The sequence below is a fragment of the Chenopodium album genome, chromosome 15, assembly GCF_948465745.1.
Source record: "Chenopodium album chromosome 15, dcCheAlbu1.1, whole genome shotgun sequence".
Classification (NCBI taxonomy): Eukaryota; Viridiplantae; Streptophyta; class Magnoliopsida; order Caryophyllales; family Amaranthaceae; genus Chenopodium; species Chenopodium album.
This window is the reverse complement of record NC_137848.1, coordinates 19,498,917-19,504,208: the sequence shown is the minus strand read 5'-3', so window position 1 is coordinate 19,504,208 and position 5,292 is coordinate 19,498,917. Positions and strand designations below refer to the sequence as shown.

The window sequence follows — 5,292 nt, the reverse complement described above, 5'->3', positions numbered from 1 at the left end:
ATCTAGACATTTTGATATCTTGCCAAGTCGATTCTGTACTTCATTGAACTCTTGAGCTACTCAAGGTCAAGTTTTGTTCACATTTGATGAATATAGCCATATTCTTTCAAATTCTTCGTGAAACTTTGAAGTAACTGAATATTCTTTAGCGTTTGGAGTTAATTGTCTATTCCAAGAACAATAGCTTTTTACTTTGTCGGTTTTTAACAAGTAAGACTTGCTTGTCTTAGAACGACTCCAAATCGATTAACTATCAAGATCCTATATAGCCTTGACTACATTCTTGTTAATGTAACATTACTAAAGATGTTCGGAACACAAATCATGCCTATGATTTGAAATTTTGTGAGTTTTCATGTTAGGGAAATGTTTGTTTATAATCAAGCATTCTTGACTCATGGTTTGGACAACCATGCCATTCAAACAAATTTGCAACTATTGCTCTTTACTTTGAATGTGAGTCTTTTCGTGTGTTAACGGATTGTTTGCTGATTATGGAACATAATAACCATTTAATTGTTCCAGCCTTAGCTTAAAAGGTCTTTAAACAAATCATACGACCTTACAACTGATGTAGCTTTTTTTTTTTTTTTTACTTCGTTCTAAGCTTGTAAGTCAATAACTTTGCTTAACTTCAATAGTTTGAGGTCACTTTCAAAGTGGAACACTCAAGCAGTATCTAATACTTGTGAAGATAATGACTTGCTAAGTTAACATGAACTCTTTAGTAGAAATGGAATCTTATTCCTTTTCTTTGTTCCTTGTTTCCTATATTTCTTATCATACTTCATCTCATAATCTTTAAGAATTGTTTCTTTAAGTGTCTTTGACTTTTATACTTTGTTCGGCATAATTAAGCATCTAGTGCGCCGTATAACAAAGTTCCATCTTTTCCTTTAATTTGTACTTGAATTAATACATCAATGAGTTGTACTCACCAGTGTATAAAGCGAAAAGATATTTTGGTTGTCAAGCATTGACAATTTTGAGTTTCCAACTCAGTACTTCATGTTTATCAAAACTACTTAGTATTTTGAACACAAAATGTCCAACCGTCCTTTCGAACTTGTAAAAGTCTTTTATGAGAATTGTATTTTAGAAATGCCTTTCCTTTCTTTGAGAACTATTCTCAAAGATTTCCTTTACCAATCATGGAAAACAATATAGTTTGATTTGGAATTCTACAAATATAAGTGCAAAGTATAACCATTTATCAAGAAAATAACATAATAAGTTTGAAATTTAAAAGCATTCATGCAAATTTTCATTCTTATTAAGCGTCTTATCCACGCATTAAATTTTTCCCCATTTGGCGAGAATAAGGCGATTCCAAGATCCAAAAAATCAATGAGTGATTAAGCATGCTTTGGCTTGTCTTAACACTCAATATTCTAAGGTAAGCAACTTCTTTGCTAATGGCTCCAACCCACTCTTGGTTAGATAAATCGTCGCTTATAATGCTCTCTCAACAACTTATCCACTTTGCCACGACATGTCAGGACTCCATCACTCATATCGTTGAGTATAAACAAAACCAACCTGTATGCGATGTCTTGCTTTGGCAAAACCATCATCATACCTTAAGTATCCTAGGGAATAATAGTGATGCCTCGCTTTGGCATAGCCCATCACTACTCTCAATAGGTCGATAAGTGTTGTTTTGGAATGGCAAATTTTACTCAATATTAGGGACCTAGGGTTTCTATGTTGGTTGATTTAAGTGAACTTAATTAATCATCCCAACATTCGAAATCCTAAACATGCATCTAACATATAATTCATATATATATAATCATAAATATATATCGAAAACCTAAATAAATGATGCATTTGGCAACTAGCATGACCCCTTGAGTCTTCAAGGGTCGTCTTTTGCAACTTCATGGCTTCGTCTTCCAAGAACCTCCGTCTTCAAGACATAACCAAAATAATGCAAATACTATTATCTACGATTAGGACTAATCTAAATATTAAGGTACAAAAATACTCAACGGTTCGCAGACCGTATTTAGATTTACGAAAATACGAGACGGAACGTAATCCATATTTTCTATCCTAATCGGGCCCCACTAGTTGCCATTTTTATAAAACCTGCGGGAGAATATACATTCCATTCATCCATTCACTATTTATGAATGGCCCATGCATTTTACAACGATAAACAAGTCACAATGCACAAACACGCGTAAACTAGTAACTAATTTAGGTTGTTAATCCAATTAACGCACCTAATTAAAATTTAGTCAAAGTTGTTTAACTGAATATGTAATTTAGCGCAATTAAAATTGAAGCTCCCACTAAATTCCGCATTCATATTAATTAATCCAATTAATTAAGCCGGTAAACCCAAAATTTTGCCAAAATTAATTTTGCAAATGCCGTTCAAAACCCGAGGCCTAGCCTCAAAAAATTTTAATTAAAATAATTAAAACAAATATAATTAAATTAATTAGAATCAATAAGACGGCCATAACCACAAAATTAGCATAGCCTTAAAACCCGAGGCTAAAGTGCCAAGTGTGGGGTTGTGCGCATCGTGCCGCAAGCACGCATCACACTCCACACGCACTTGATATGTCTATTTTATAGTGTTTTACCCCCGTCCCTTAGTCGTAATTGGCAGTGTTTTTGGCTCTTTTGGGCCACTTTTATTACTAATTGTTATTTTCTTGTGTTTTCGTAGTTTTGGTTGAGTTTTGCAGGGAATTGCACATTTGGAGCATTTTCCCGGGATTTTATGAAGCGACTATGAGCATTGGAGGAGCACGACCGATGTACTGAGGCAATTAGACTGAGTAGTCAAGCCCCAAGGAGGAAATCCGGATTGGGCCAAATAATCGGGGCCCAATCGAAGTCCAAGGCTTACCCAAAGTGGGCTAGAGTGCCCAAGATGGCCTTGCCCGGCCAAGAGGGTCTCGCCCGAAGGCGCGCCCGGCCGGGCGGAGCGGAAGAAGCGAGACGCCCAATCTCGCGCCCGACCGGGCGCGTGTTTTTGGAAGATAATTAAGCTCGATTTTAGTTCGTTTAAGTTTAGGATTTTCGAGTTTAATATACATACGATTTGTTAAGTAATTTGAGTACCCTTTTCTCTTAGCTTTCTCTCACTACTTAGTTTTCAAATTAGATTTCTCTCATTGTTTCTCTCTCTACAACTCTACAACCTTGTTCTTAATACAATTCATTATTTCTGTTAATTTTGGTAACGATTTCTTCTCTATTATTTTCAGTAATTTAATTTCTTTATTTCATCATGTCTTGTTTAATTGCTTTGATTAATTTAGATTTAATTATGCGTGAGTAGTTTTCTTTCTAGGGTTTATGGGGATCCATAAATAATATGAAGGGGTAATTTATTATTGTTGATTGTTAATGCTTGATTAATTTCCTATTGATTGATTTAATGTTATGTAATTATATTAGGCTTGGTTTAATTGTATGAGTTATGCAATATTGATTCGAGATTCGAGAGATGAGAATTGATTTTTAGGCTTAGTTTCAATAGGCGGACTAATTTATAAATGGTTAAGTCGAGATTCGAGAGATGAGATTTAATACCGGTAAATTAACTATGTGATTGTAATACGTAGCAAAAGCCCTTTATGATCTGATTAATTAATGCATTGATGATTGATTATTATGTTTTACCCTAGAATATTATTTATTGGTGAACCTATGCCCTAGGCTTTTATTAATTGATTTATCCCTATTTTTATCTCCCTTAGTTAATTCCTTACATCTATAATTTAATCACTTTATAATTAAATTATTTTAATTAATTAGGAATAGGAAGACTTGTTTCCCTGTGGGTCGACCCTTCTTCCCTATCTGCATAGTTAGAGGAACTTAGGAATTATTTTTGACTAAGTGATACGACTTTATCCTATCAAAATTTGGCGCCGTTGCCGAGGTAACAGTTTTATTTTTATTTCTGATTATTTTTGTAGTCTAAATTATTTTCTCCTGTCTCATAGAACGCAAGTTCTTTGAGACAACTTTCTCATATTTGTTTGTTTAGTTCTGTGTTTATGCCCAGGAGTTCTAGATCAGGCTACATTCCATTCGATCCTGAAATCGAACGATCTTTTCATAGACAGAAGAATTTTTACAGGCAGATACGAGACATTTCTGGAGGTAATCCACCTTCAGAACCCCCATCTGATTCTAGTGATTCGGAAGATTTTGCAGAACCTGAATCAGAGATGACGACACCACCACCTCCTCCACCTCGTAAGCTCAGCGATTATTCGCAGCCGTCGCTGACAGATTTTCCACACCTTACTCCTACTCCGGCCCTTGATGGAGTGAAATTTGAGATCAAACCCCAATTTATCATGATGATAGAGAGGAAGCAATTGAGTGGAGCTAAGGGTGAAGATCCTAATCTTCACATCGCAAATTTCTGCCAATATTGCAATATCATTAGGCAAGTTGGGGTCACGCAGGACCAAATCAGGGAGATTCTTTTTCCCTTTTCTTTATGTGGAAAAGCTAAAATATGGTTTAATGGTTTGAATAGAACTACACTTGGTATTACTGACTGGGAAACTCTTGCTTTGAATTTTTATAATAAATATTACCCTGCAGAGAGAACAGCTTTACTAAGGAGTGCTATTCAGAACTTTTCCCAAGAGCCGGATGAAACTCTATATGAGGCTTGGGAAAGGTTTAAGGATCTACAGAGAGAATGCCCCCACCATAATCTGGCATAATGGCAGTTGATCCAAGCCTTTTACAATGGACTCGGAAACTCATCTAGATCAATTCTAGATTCTACAGCTAGTGGGAAATTCATGAATCTTAATGTTGAAAATGCAGATTAGGTTATCGAAGACATGGCAATTTACAATTCCCAATATGGGAATCCGAGAGGGTTTGCTAATAAAGGAAAACATAATGTCGATTATGTATCCTTTTTGCAGGCTCAGTTAACATCTATTTGTAAGAAACTAGATAATCTTACTGTTGTTCCTAACTCTGTAGCTAATGTTTCTGCTGTTGCTAACAATGAAGCTTTTTGTGAAAATTGTGGAATTGTAGGACATTGTGAGCAAGATTGTAGGAGTTCCATAGAGCAAGTTAATGCCTTCCAATCCTATAGGCAAAATAACCCATACTCTAACTCTTATAATATTGGCCTCCGGAACCACCTATATCATTCCTACCGGAGTACCAATGTATAAAACCCTCCACCTCCACAACAAACACAACAGCAACCACCACCACAGTAAAAATATTACCATCCTAATTTTTGGCCAGAAAAACCAGTCACAACCCTCCTCATCTTCTGAACCT

At 35.6% G+C, this 5,292-nt stretch overlaps 1 non-coding gene across 1 annotated transcript; it reads right to left on the bottom strand.

The window, feature by feature from the left end:
• Positions 1–4,595: 4,595 nt before the first annotated feature.
• LOC145583651 (small nucleolar RNA R71) lies at positions 4,596–4,702 on the bottom strand. Its single transcript, XR_014100260.1, has one exon. It is a non-coding gene; the product is annotated as a small nucleolar RNA R71 (small nucleolar RNA).
• Between the last annotated feature and the right edge of the window lie 590 nt (positions 4,703–5,292).